Below are 14036 nucleotides of genomic sequence, written 5' to 3'. Positions count from 1 at the left end.
TTAATCCTCAACTCTATGTTTATTACCTTACTCTAAGAATAAGTCACTCTGTTTCCTTTTTCATTTTTCAGGGTACATACCAATTTCTAAAAGGATGCTCACTGGAATTAATTTCGAGAGGAAGGTTTATTATGTTATGCCAAATGTATAATCAAGACACTGACGTGCACTTGATACACCAAATTTATTTTCAGTGAAGTTGTTAGTTAAGTTTTTCTTCCTCAAGTTAATTTTAGGGTTTATTCAAAAACCAACCCATTCAACAAAAAAACTACAGTATACAAGCTGTACTGTGATGGAAAACTGGCATTGTTCTCCCCTGGGTTTTTTCTTCTATTGTAATATGAAAAAGTAAGAATCATAGAGTAATCTCATGTTTCCTTTTCTTGCTGACAAATTACAATACATTTCCTCTGCTTCAGTATTCAAAGTCGTTTCAATAATTATATTGGAAGAAATCAATCCACCAACTCAGGTAATAAAGATCTTGACTGTTGCATGGGGAAAGTAATTTCTGCCTCTCTACATTCTTTGAATACTTCCCATCAACTTGTTGTAAATTACTATTTTATAGAATTTAGAACAATACAGAATCACAGATTGGTTGAGATTGGCAGGGATCTGTGGAGGTGATCTGGTCCAATCTCCAAGGATGGAGACTCCACAGCCTCTCTCTTTTGACGGTGGGTCAGCCTCACTGTAAAAAAGAAATTTCCCAAACAATTCCAATTTGTGGCCACTGCCTCTGCTCCTCTCACTGGACAGCACAGAAAAAAATCCTGGCTCTGTCCTCTTTGCACCCTCCCTTCAGGTGATTCCCCTGAGCCTTCTCAGCAGTCCTGAGAGAGATGCCAGGGGCGAATCCCTGCTGGCTGCTCCTACCCACCTGCTTGTCCTTCATGTGTCTGGAAATCCTGGATTACCTTTCCCATGGATCTAGGTGAGGCTGACTGGCCCATAGTTCCCTTGGTCCTTCTTCTTGCCCATACTGAAGATGGGAGTGACTTTTGCTTTCCTTCAGGCACTTCTGCCAGTTGCCATGATCAAAGCATATCGAGAGTTGCCTTGCAGTGACATCTCCCAGCTCCCTCGGCATTTATGGATACATCCCATCAAAGCCCATGGACTCATACGTGTCCAATTTGCCTGAGTATCCTTGACCAGATCCTCTTCCACCAAGGCTGCATCTCCTGTGTTACAGCCTTTCTCTCTGCTCTCAGGGACCTGGGATTCCTGAAGGCTGGTCTTCCTTGTAAAGGCTGAGGGAAAGGTGGCTTCAATACCTCAGTCTTTTCCATGTCCTGTGTCACCAAGTCCCCTGTCCCATTTGGTAGTGGGCTCCCAGCTTCCCTGACGTTCCTTTTGCCATTTACTTACAGAAGTGCTCCTTTTTGCCTTTGACACCCTTCACCACATTCATTTCCTTTTGGCATTTCTTTTGGTTTTCCTAACATAATCCCCGAGTACCTGGACAGTGTCTTTGTATTTCCCCCAAATGACACATCCCTGCTTCCACCCTTCCTCTGCTTCATTTTCAAGTTTGAGTGAGCTTTCCTTTTTGTGGTCCAGGAGCCCCTAATTTATCCACGGATCCCCTAGTTTATCCACGCATTTTTGCCTCACTTCTTGCTTGTCAGGATGCACAACTCAAGCTTGAAGGAGGTGATAGCTGAATATTAGCCAGCTTTCTTGAGCCATCTTCCCCTCAGAGCCTTATCCCATGGGACTGTTCTGAGAAAATCCTTGAAGAGACCAAAGTGCAGTCTCTCTTCAGGGTGGTGAGCTCGCATTTTGTCCCTCTCCCTGCTCTCGGGGTCTCCACCATCTCATGGTCACTGCAGCAAGGGCCCAGGGAGCCCTTCCTTGTCCAGGAGGGTGGAGTCCAGTGGAGCCTCTGTTCTCACTGGCTTCTCTCTCACTTGGATCAGGAATTTGTCATTGGTGACCTCCAGGACTACAAAAGGAAAAATTAAGAAATTCTAGGAATTAAGTTACTTGTAAAGCTGGAAGCTCAGACCCCTTAAGTTTAGGGATAATAACATATTCCTTAATTAGATGATCACAAACTCCGCCTCTCACAGGATGCTGCCTTTTTTTTTCAGCAAATGAGCTGGTTTTCAATAGTCCCTTTCATCCTCCTCACTTGATGTGCAATTATTCAACATATTACATAGCCCTCAGACTGGATGCAGAATTACTCATTCCCTTCTTTCTCCAGGATCCTGTGGGGCTTTTACCATTATGTACCCTCGGATCACAAGCACTGAGGAATGAATACATTTTATCCATCATGCAACAGCTGGGATTATCATCTCCATTCTGGAGGCAAAAAGGGATTAATGCTACTGTTTTCTTGTATCTGCTGATTGTGGGTAGCTGCCTTGAACATACATGAGTTTCTTTTCCAGGGAACTCGCTGTTTTTACAAGCACAGGTGGGACATGAGTCCTGCAGGGCTGTCTTTTACAATCCTTAGCCTCTGGAGTTCTGCTATGACCTGAAAATCTGTGCTTTCCTCCAGCTTTCTCCATGCTGGCTACAGAAAAGATCTTGAAATGCACTGTTTGAGGCTTAAATACCAAAAGACTGATCAGAAAAGCTAAAATTCATCATTGTTCTAAAAATTTCATCATTTAAACCAACCCCAGTGAATTTGGAGTGCTGGCAACTGCCAAAAGTATCCCATAAGATTTTCGGATCCCATAGTGTATTGGGTTGACCCTGAGTTGATGGACAGTCTTTAAGACCAATTACGCTTCTCCCAATTTACATATTTAAACCGCACAGAAAGGCGGGACTTCCCCTTTTTTGTCGGGGCTCGCCGGCTGGAAGGTGGGGGGGGCTCCGAGCCTCCAGGCCCCGCCGGGCCCCGCCGGGCCGGGCCGGGGCCACTGCCCCTTTCCCCCTTCCCCAACGCTGTGGCACGGACCCTGGATCACTGCGGGGGGACTGTCCCAGAGCCGCAGGCAGCTAAAACCAGCCATGGACTGCCACAGCTAAACCCATCCAGCGCGGCTTCTGGGGACAGGCGGGCCCCTCTCCTCTCCATGCGGAGCCGGCGGAGTCAACGGGAGCCGGCAGAGCCTCCTGTCTGCAGCCAGCACACTCCGTGCTGAACTGAAGAGGACACCACGCAGCCAGCAGCACAAAGGGAGTGAGGCTTTCTCCACCGTAAAGCCCGAACAAAAACACCCTTCAGCATGGCGGTGTCAGAGTCAGAGAGAAAGAGAAGTGAGTCACGTGGGACGGAGCTGGAAATGGCGACGGGAGAAAAGAGGGCGGTGCCGCGATTCTGGCGCGCAGCTTAAAAGAAACCTTCTTGCATGCCGTGGTAAGAAAGTGTAATACCACAAACTGTTTGTCTCTTTAATCCATTTGAAGAACATGGGGGGATGGAGTATCTTCGTGTGCCTGTGAAGATTGTGAAGAATGCCTATGCCAGGCTATACAGAAGTAGTAAGAGGCTGTTAGAGACTTGTGGCGAAGGAAAGCCTTTGTGTGCGGGCCAAAAGAACTTATCCTTAAAAAGATGAATAACCCCATGTGATGGCCCATGTTTTGCAGTGTGAAGGAACTGTGAGATTTTTCATGGGAGAGATGTTCTACACACAGCAGATTGTTTGTTTCCGGGCGGATCTGCTGTTAGTGGCAGTTTGGGAACCACGTGCAACTGAAGGAAAACCCTTTTTTCCTTAAGCATAAGAGAGAGACTTTTCGAGAACTGGAACACTGACTAACATCCCATGTTCTGTTATCCCTTGTGTGAGCCGGGTAAAAGGAGAGAAGTGCTGGGGGGGGGGAGGGATTTGCTTTAATTTTGTTTTGTTATTTTCTCTTTGCTTTTAATTCTATTAGTAATAAAACTCTTCAATTGTACTGCAACTGTTTAAGGTTTGTGCCTGCTTTGCTTTTCTCCTAATTCTTATCTCACAGAAGGAAAACAAGTAAGTAATGAATATTTTGAACCAAAACCACTACACTTAATTGGTGTTTCTGCCTGGTTTCGAACTCAACCCGCTACACATAGGTAGAGTCTATTTGATGATTTATGGTTATGAATAACTTTTTCTATTTATAAGGTGTCTCTTCAGGGGCCTCAGGCTCTAGTGAGTCATCTGAAGGGAAGAACAGGATTCCTGAAGGTTTTACATGGTAGGTGTTATGCAAGGTGCCTGCATTCCCCTGTCTGGAGCAGGGCACACTGATCCCATAAGGTAATTCAAAGACAGATTGAACTACCAGATGTTGTAATTACAAAACACGGTGTTCATCAACACATAAACATTCTGCAGATACAAATCAATTCCTGTAATTGTATTTATTGGGGAAAAAAATAAAATAAAAAAAAGAGATAACACCTTTCAATAAAGAAGAAAGGTTCTGTTTCAACTATTGCAAAAGCTAACATTTCAACACAGCATTTCCAAATAATTTCATGTACTGAGATTATTTCACCTATAAAAATAATATAAAAATAATATAAATAATATAAAAATAATGCTGAATTTTTTTTTCTTTACAGTAAACAGTTTTCTTCTATGGATGTATTATACAAAACATTCATTTTTCTTACAATTTTTGCAAAGGAGAGACTTTTAAAGCTGCAGAATATCTTTAATATTGGAATGGAGGCAGTTCTACAAGATCTACTGAGATGTTTAAGGGTTGGGGTTTTTTTGAAGACTTCCATTAAGGTGGGAAACCCCAAAACCTGACACTGACTTTAAGGGAAAGTATTGCTAATGTTGCAAATCCTTTAATCTAAAAGGAGTCCAAATGGTTTCTAGATTAAATATCTGCAGGGTACAGCAGTCAAATGCAAAATGCTGCTCCACCTCCCTGTCTTCAGAACGCTTCAGAGTAAGACATGAGGCAGGTAAAGGACTATTTCCCATTATAGCTGTGAAAGGTGATCTGGGAAAAAGTAACAAAGTTACTGCCAGAGGAAAGTCATTGTTCCTTGATTTTCATGTTGTTCTGCAAGCACCTCCCAGCCCACTCTGAGAAACATGAAGCTGAACCTGGGAAATAAAATTCCCACTGGACAATTTATGAGAGAATTCTGAAAATTGACATCACATTGGTCAAGAATTTTAGGCAAAATAACATTAACAAAGTACTTCAAAATGTGTCAGAGAACCTATTTGGATATGTTAAGTAGGTATAAGGTGGTCTACATACATCTGTTCCATCATGGGAAATGAAGAACAATCCATCCCAAAATAACCCTGAGCTTGGCACTAACCTGGGAATTGCTGGATTGAATTCACTCTACCACACAGAGGATGTGTTTCAAACTTGAAGAGGCCAAGAATTACTGTTCATAAGCAATTTTGGATCCTTCCAGATGGAAGGATTTAAGGCACTGCCATCAGGATTTGTGTGTTGCAAGACACCAGAAAAACTTCTGAGCAAAAAATTAATGTTGAGTACCTGGTTGTCTGTGATACATGAAGAACCTAATTCCAGGCCAGAGCTGACAGACATGAAACTGGAAAAAAAAGGTGATGATGATGATTTCTTTGCTAAGAGATTAAGGACCTGACCAGCTGTCAGTGAAGGGAAGAATTCTGTTGCTGGATTGACATCTACAAAGTTTTTGATCAGATTCTGAATATGTCAAAAACTAGGAACTGACAAGGCTTAGAGATATTGTTGTACTGCCATGCAAACACGACTTTTAATGAAGAAACTGAGGAGGGAGTGGGACTTGTGCCTGTTAAAGCTGTTCTTGAGCTCAGTCAGTGGCCAGGTGGGCAGTCCCTGGCTGCACCTTTATCCTGAGAAGTGGGGTTATTGCTGTCCACTCCTGTTCCCTGGATGCTCCTTGTGTCACCATAGGGCTAAAGGTGACACGAGGCAAATGCACAGTCGGTGGTGTTGTTCTAGCAGAGTGTAAAGTATAGCTGGAAAGACCTTATCAAGACAAGAATTAGCTCACCAGAGCACTGAGTTGTGTGGTGAGAGCCACCCTGGCTTGCTCCCAGATCTTTATTTACCATTGGAAAAAGACTGGATGCCAGCCAGCTACTGGCCCTGGGAGGAGGCAAAGGAACTGTGTTTGCAAAGGGCTTTGCAAGTGGTAATTTATGGCATAGTCACAAACAAGCGTAGTCCAGGGTACCTAAATTTCAACTCAGCCTTCCTCAGGCGCACACTCCGACCACAAACCACATCTCTACAAATAACTCGTGTAACACAGAGACCACACACAAAACCGCCCTGAACGTGCATTTGCCTGCACTACAAAACAAGAACTGAGATTGGCAGAACCTTCATCACCTCCCTGCTTGGATAGGGACGACAAGGGTGACCTGTGAGGAGCCACCAGGGGCCCGTGGGGAATCTTGTTCCAAGGTGGGAGCTGCAGATCAAACCCCAGGCAGAGCCTTGGTGCGAGCAGCTCGGCTCAGAACTGCACGTGCTGCCCTCGCCCCTCCAGCATCTCTCTTGGAAATGCTCTTTCCCTTGAATTTCGTGGTTATTTCTAAAGCCATCGGCTGCCTTCGCAATCCTGTCTCAAGTGGCATTCTGTGTATCGCCGTGGCAGGAAGGATGAGGGCAGAACGGCGGCCTGCGCCAGCGCGGCGTCGGGGCCGGCGGGGCTTCAGGCAGGCGAGCGGACACCTTCGCACGGAGCGGGGCCTCAGCGGCACCGCCCCAGGCATGGCGGCTGACCGGAACTGGCTGCTGCCAGCGCGCAAGACGGCACGAAGGGCGGAAGTCTCCCGGTGCCACACCAAAGATGGCGGCCCAACCGGAAGTAGCGTCGTTCAGCACCCAAGATGGCGGAGTTGCTGGGCGTTGCGTTGATGCCGCACTAAAGATGGCTACTCGGCACGAGGCTTGCCCGGACCTTCCAAAGATGGCAGCACCTTGCGCATGCGCCTCGGGTAGCGAGAAAAACGGCGCCCAGAAGGACCCCGCGCCTCTCAACGGCATCCATTCAATTGCCTGAACCCGACGCCGCTCTTTCAGCGCGATTTCCCGCGGCGTTTCCCGGTGTGGGAACGCGGGCGGCGGGGTCACGGGCGGGAGCCGCGCAGGCAGCGGCGGGAACGCCTTCGTCGCGGCCACGCCTCGCCGCTCCTGTGAGGACCCCACGTGGCGCCGGGTCTCGCTCCCGGCCCTCGCCGCCGCCTCCCCGCGCTCTCCCCGGCCCGGGGAAATGCAGGAGAACACAGAATCATCGAGAAAGATCAGCCACCAGAGCTGCCTGAGCCGTCCCCCTGCCCGAAGGGCGGCACCATTTCAGCGGACTTTCTGCAGTGAAACCGTGAAGGTGGGGACGAGTGCGCAACACCCTGGGAAGGGCTGTGGGTGTGCCTGCGTGGAGAGGAAATGGTCAGGGCTTTTCCTCTCCTGGCTTGAGGCCCAGTGTGGCAACACCACGGCATCGCAGTGCAGGGTCTGTGCCCCAGGGAAGGGCTCTGCAGCTGTCCTGAGCCCCAGCCTCTGCCTCAGCAGCGGTGGGCAGGCGGAACTCACCTATTTCCAGGTTCAGATCCCTTTGTCGCTCCTGCTCGTTGCTAGGCACTGAAAGCTCATTTCAGTGGAATGCTGGGCAGTGCCAGGCCCGCAGGAACATTCTGGAAGGGCTGTGCTGGCACCCCCAAATTCCAGCCAGGAATGCTGGGCACTGCCAGCTCTTCGGAGCACTGCCTGATCCAGAGAGTTTTCCCATTATTTTCTGTCGTGCTCAGCACCTGGCATTCCATTAGCGTGTACCACTAATGAAAAAGGCTGAAAATCCCATGGGAGCAGCTGGAATCACCGCCGATCACACAGAAGGCCCGGTCCCAGAGCCGGGAGCAGCCCCGGTCCGGCCCAGGTGAGAGGAACGGGGCCGCGAGCGATGGTCCCGGCGCGGGCAGGGCGGTACCGGGGCGGTACCGGGCGGGGCCTCAGGGGAGGGGCCGGGCCCGGCTCAGGTGCGCGGGGCCCCGGGGCCGAGGGGCTCTAAGCCCGGGAATCGCCTCCTTTGCAAACTGCCTGTGCCATGAGGTTTTCGACAGGAGAAATCAAGGAATTGCTCCTGGCAGGGTGGATATTAAGTTATCACAAAGGGAAGTAAAGGATAAATATTCCTGTAAGAGCCCTTGGCACCTGCAGGGCTGAATTGGGAAGGGGACATTCACTCCCTGCAGGGCAGACTCACGCCCAGTTCCAACACAAAGCACAGACTGTCAGGTAGGGTCTGACAGCAGCACTTTTGTCAAACCTCATTGTCATTCTCCTTTTCAGTGACTTTTGCCACCAAACTCTGAAGCTGACAAGCCCAAAAGCTCTGTCCAGCCTCTCAGGAGCAAAAGGATGCTCCCAGGGATGAGGCAAATTCCCAGCAAACACTCCCAACACAGCACAGAGGCACCACTGGAGCTCATGTGGGGCTGGGAAGGGCTGCCAGGAGCACGCAGCCCCCAGGTGGGGTGGCAGTGGCAGCTGCAAATCTCCACAGGCTGATGGCACAGCAGAGAGACAAAGGCCAGCAGTGCCCACGGGAGGTGCAGGGTTAATTCTGCTCCCTGTGCTGCCAGATCCCTGCAGGAAATCTCCAGGGGGGATAGAAACTCTCAGGGTGCCCAAAATGCAGCATCTGTCACCCTGATCCTGCTTAAACTCAGTGTGTGGGGCCAACCCCCCACAGGTAAGCACTGAGCTGACCTGGTCAGTCTCACACACAGCCCCAGTTCCCACCTCCAACCTGCTCCCGGGGCTGCTGCCACATTCCTGACAAGGTGCCAAAGGCCCTTTGGCCAGGGCTCTGTCTCAGGGGACTGCAGGGACCAGGGCAAGGACAGCCTGAAACCAGGGCAGATCCCTCTGGATTTGCAACACTCTGGGGACAACTGGGGACTCACCCCACACCATGGGCAGCACCAGGGGCCCTCCAGTGCAGGCTGGCGGGGCCTGAGCCCCTTGGGTTTGGCTGCTCAAATACCAAAGCTTTTGGTAAAGATGGGATGAGTTAAGTGGGTTTTCCTGTCCTGAAAGAGAAGAGAAAATGGAAATTAAGTCCATTGTGGAAGTCAAAGGCTCCTGGCTTTCCCACTTCTGTTCTGATTGCTCACTGGAGGGTTTTATCCATAAAAAATGAGACATGGCACCAAATAAAAGCTCCTTTTTTCAGCATTTCCCCCTACTTTTTTCATACACAAAAAGGATGCCCATTTTTTCCTATTGCATTCTTTGCCTAATTTTCACAAAACCATTTTTATTCCAGGCCCCACTTTTGAGTTATTCAATGCTTTGCCATCAGACTTTGGACAAAGGAAGAGAAGGATCTGTTCCACACGGGTGTCATCCAACAAGAACAGCCCCTGTACCATCCCCAGCCTGTGCTGAGCACGCTGCCTCACTTCCCCCGTTCTGGATTCTGGCTCCAATCCAGTCTGAGCTTTCCCCTCTTTTCCATTCTAGAGACAGGAAGTTGTCCTGGTCAGGGTGTAAGATCTTAAACTGCACATTGGTCTGGGGGGCTGTGACTGGGATTCCAGCAGGGAATTCACTGTTTTACAAATAGAAACTACTCCAGGGAGCAGCACTGAAACGTTGGGAGCTGCTGCTTTACCACACGGTGTCAGCAAAAGAGAGAAAACACAAGATGTGTATCCATACACAGGGATAAAATGATTCCTCCTGCTTTTAGTGGGACCAGGGCTAATTCTGCCCTGGAATGACAAAGAACTTCTCCCTTAGACCCCCAGAGAGCCCTCAAAAAGCCAAAGTGCAGCAGGGAGGGAAGGAAGGAAAGGCACCTCTGCCTCATCTGCTGGGGACAGCACAGGTGCAGCTGCTCCTGGGGACTGGGAATGTGTCTGGAGCCAAAAGCCCCTTCCCAGGCTGGAGGGGCTTTCCTAAAGCACCACCTGTGGGAAGCCAAGGGTTATGGAAGAAATGGTGTGGGAATTTACAATAATAATCATAATGTATCGGGAAAGAGCAACAACAGAAGCAACAATCATTCCAAGGGAGCAGGAGGGATGCTGAGCTTTAAAGGGGGTTTGAGTGAGGCAGCAGCTCCTGGGATTTCTAACCCACAGCTCCAGGCCTGGGATTACAGGAGCAGTGCAAGCTCCTGCTGTCCAGTCCCTGGATTTGCCTCCTGCCAGCGCTCAGCACCTCAGGTGTGTTTGGGGGCAAGGGCTCCAGTGCTGCTGCCTCAAGGGAGTGGGAAAATGGGCATTAAACCCCTTCCCACTGGGCTGGCTCTGAGCTCTGCCTGGGGAAAGTGTTTGGCACCTCTGGCATTTCAATAAAATCCATTTCCATCGTTTTGGAGATACACTGAGTAAACCCAGGGCACATAAATAAACCTTTCTCCATAAGGACAGCCAATTATTCTGATGCCTGGTCAAACAAACCAGCATGTAGGTTTTGGAGAGAGACTCCAGACTCTTGTCTCCCTCCCTGGCTGTAAAACACTTGCAGAAACTTTGGAGTTCATACAGGCTTGTCAGGATTTGGACACTTCATTTGAGTTCCATTCACACCAAGGAATTGGAAGTGCCCTAAAGGGTTTTAAGCCCTCTACCACCCATGAATGTGGATGTACTTTTGTTAGGAACACCCCACCTCTGCTTCTTGAGTCGTCTCCATATAGGAGAGAAAATAAATGTGGACAAAAGTTTGGAATGCAGCTTCCAAGTCAGGTTACCTGCTAGGAAATGACTCCAGCTCTCTGGTACCTCAGGCTGTTTAAACACAGCCTGGCCCTTCAGGGCTGCAGACTCTGAGCTACACAACTTGTGAGCTGGCAAGTAACAGCAGCTGAGGTCTGATCCCAACTGTACACAAAACCAGGGAGTGGGGGCTGCAGTTGGATACATGCAGGCAGGTTTGGGCCACTTCAGAAAGCCTCAAGCCCTGGTTTTCAGAGATTCCATCAGGGATAATGAGCTTTTCACTAATCTCTCTTAAGGCACATTAGAACTCCAGTAAGAAGATGGACTCAAACCCTTTGTTCCATTGGCCTCACACCCTCAATTCCAACGGGAATTGAGACAGACAAGTCCCTCTCCTTGGAAGGCAACAGCTCTTACCTGGGCCTGTGCCTTCCCCAGCCTTTGGTGGCCGCTGTCTCCATCCTCCCACACCTCCTCATCTTCCTCCTTGGGAGGGTTGGCTTCCTCATCCTGCAGAGCAAACACAGGGGCAGTCCCCAGCCTGCTCATCCCAAAGCTGGGCAGCAGGGATGGACAGGTGGGACCCTCTGGATGGTCACCCCTCTGCTGGCACCATCCCTGCTCCATGGTCCATTCCCATCACACAGATAATATCCCATTCCAGATGGATTGTTGGAACTGATGCCTTGGGTTTTAACTTGTGTATTTTTCAAATCCTGCACTGCCTGGTGTGTAACAGGTTACTTCTTGCAGCCTGGTAACTACTGTTCTCTCATGCTGGTTAGACATTACAAACCTCTCCAGGCTTGATCTCCAATGACACCCACACTGTCCTAGGCCCAAAATGTGTAAACTAACATCTTAAGAAGGGGGATAAATTTGAGGAAATTACATCATTAACTGAAGTTTTAATTGGAGAATTAACCCTGCTATGCAAATGAACCAAACTTATAAAAGTGTGAAGAACTCATGACCTGCCCAGGGTGTACCTTTGAAGGCCCTTCACATAAATACCAACCTTTATTCCCTTATTCTTGTCTAGTCCCTGTTTTTAGGTGGCCACCCCAGGCATCAGAACAATCAGGTAGGTTTAGTTGTGCTGGATCTGTAACACAGGAATCTGCAACACTAAGTTATTCTCAAATAGAACACTTGGTTGCAGGGACATATTCCCATTTTTCTTGCCCAGATTCCATGATTCAGACAGTATTGTCTTTCCCCAGAGCTATGACTTCAGCTGGTTCGGGAAAGCCATTTGGCCTTTGGCTCCATTGTTAAGACTGGTGGATCCAAACCCTTTATCTCCACCAAGAGGAGTGGCTTGAGGTGGACCTCCTCTTCTCCCCACTGTTTTTAAAATTGGCAATAGCAATAACTGTGCTCCCCTGCCATGGGGTTGAATAATCACATCATGTTCACGATTGTTCTCTGTGGAAAAGTGTAAAAGGAATGTAAACAAGTCTCTGACACAGCATCAATAATGCACTCAGAGAAGGGTGTTTGTTGCTGAGGGTGTCCTCTACTCATGAATGCTGTACAAAGTGAGTTTTATGTAAATACCATACCAGGATTAAGGATGCTGTGGGGTTAAGGATACTCTGACATCTCCCTATGGCACTGTTTTCTCCTCTTGCCTCCTGTGGTGATTAGGGACCACAGAGTTAAGAAGTTCCTTCTCTGCTTCTGAGTATGCCATCAGGTTTTTTCCTTTCTTGTCCTTGGGGAGTTTCATGGAGGAGGTGTGTGTCAAAGCAGACTTGGATACTGTGATTCAGTTCTTAAAGCTGAGGCCTGCCCTTCTGGAAGGAGCTTTCTCCTTTTCCTCTGAGCCTGTTCCCAACCAGCTGGAATGTAGCACATTCTACAGGGAAAATGAGTGGGGAGATAACAGGACATAGTCAGTTCAAGGGTTTGCAGCAAGTCATTAAAGGTTTTAAAAGCTGGAAGTGACAAGCGAAGAGGGGAATTGTCTGAGCCAGTACAAAAGGGTTACAATTAGGAAGGGAAGTACTGGAATAAAAAAGATAATCCTGGCCCACATGGTACCTACCCAGAGGGAGATCCCAGCTCTGCTCCTGGCAGAAGGATTCCTGCTGACAGCTAAGTGGTTCCATACTTGGCTGTGTTGCAGCAACATGGAAGGGGCTGGATTTGGAGCCTTCTCTCCTTTCCTGTTCTGAGGGGCACCAGTGTCTTCAGGTGGGTTTACCCAGAGGCTGTGTGTAAGAGGAGAGAAGAAGAAATTCATCAGGGCCCAAGCATAATAAAAACCCTTCTGGTGTTCTCCCCCTTTATCAGCAGCAAAATCAAAGCATTGAGCTTTTCTGCATGATTTCTGCCTGACTCAGTGCCCATCTGATCATTTACAAGACACTGATAGTTATAACATTACCTGCAGTTTCCTGGAGTCATGAAACAGCCAATACCTGCAGGATGTTATTCCCTGACAGCACATTCAGACAGAGACAAACTACAGGATACTCTTGCCCAAGCAAACAGTTGCTTTCCTTCACCTGAGAGAGCTTTGAGGTGCTGCTTGGAGCCATTTTGCAAGTCCTGGCTGCAGGTAAGGCCACAAAAATGTAATTGACTCTCAAGATGCATTTTGGCCCCTTTTGTATAGACCTGTTTTAAATGAAACATTGGGAGGGTTCTGGGGGGTTGTTTTCCAAACAAAAGCTTTTCTTCAAAATAAATAAATCCAAAATTATTTGTTTTCAAAATGCTGAAATGCAGTACTAAAGGGCTGACTTCTCAGTATTTTCTTCTCCTTTCTTTATCCATGATTTCTTCCCAATTATGGCCTGAGCTTACCATTCCATAAGTGTTGTTTCTCAGTTAATTATGTTTTTCAGTTAATCCATCCCTAAAGCCCTCTCTGAGGGTCCCTTGTCAAAACTTGTAGCTCTTTATAAATGAATAGAGTACACCAAAGATACTTTATCCAGGGCCAACGAAGAAGCCATTCAGTCAGAACCAGTAGATGGCAGTAAAAGATGGGGCATAAGGAAAAAAAAATTAAACCTGTAATTGGGAAACAGCAGGTGAGTTCTCCTTTCACTGCAGAGACTTCCCCAAACTGGTGCCATGCCCTGTTTCCATGCACAAAGGAATGGTTTCTTGGAGTGCCATTTTTGTCTTGTCCAATGCCTTTTTCCCTGGGTGCTTTGGGCACACAGGAAACTCCAGTGTATCTGCTCAGTAAATTCATATTTTCATGATTCAACCCCACAAATAAGATTCCCTAAAGAGGAATTGCAAGCACAGTACCCAATCCACAGGTAGGACCACACAGGAACTGCTGAAAGTCAGCTCCTCCTCAGCAGTAACAGGTGGGGGTGATCCAGCAGCTGCACAGCAGCTGATGGAGAAAGGGAAGAGAGCAATGTGCACAGCCAGCTCAGGAACTGA

This window comes from Coloeus monedula (assembly GCF_965178545.1).
Source record: "Coloeus monedula genome assembly, chromosome: 4".
Lineage (NCBI taxonomy): Eukaryota > Metazoa > Chordata > Aves > Passeriformes > Corvidae > Coloeus > Coloeus monedula.
This window is presented reverse-complemented; position numbering follows the sequence as displayed.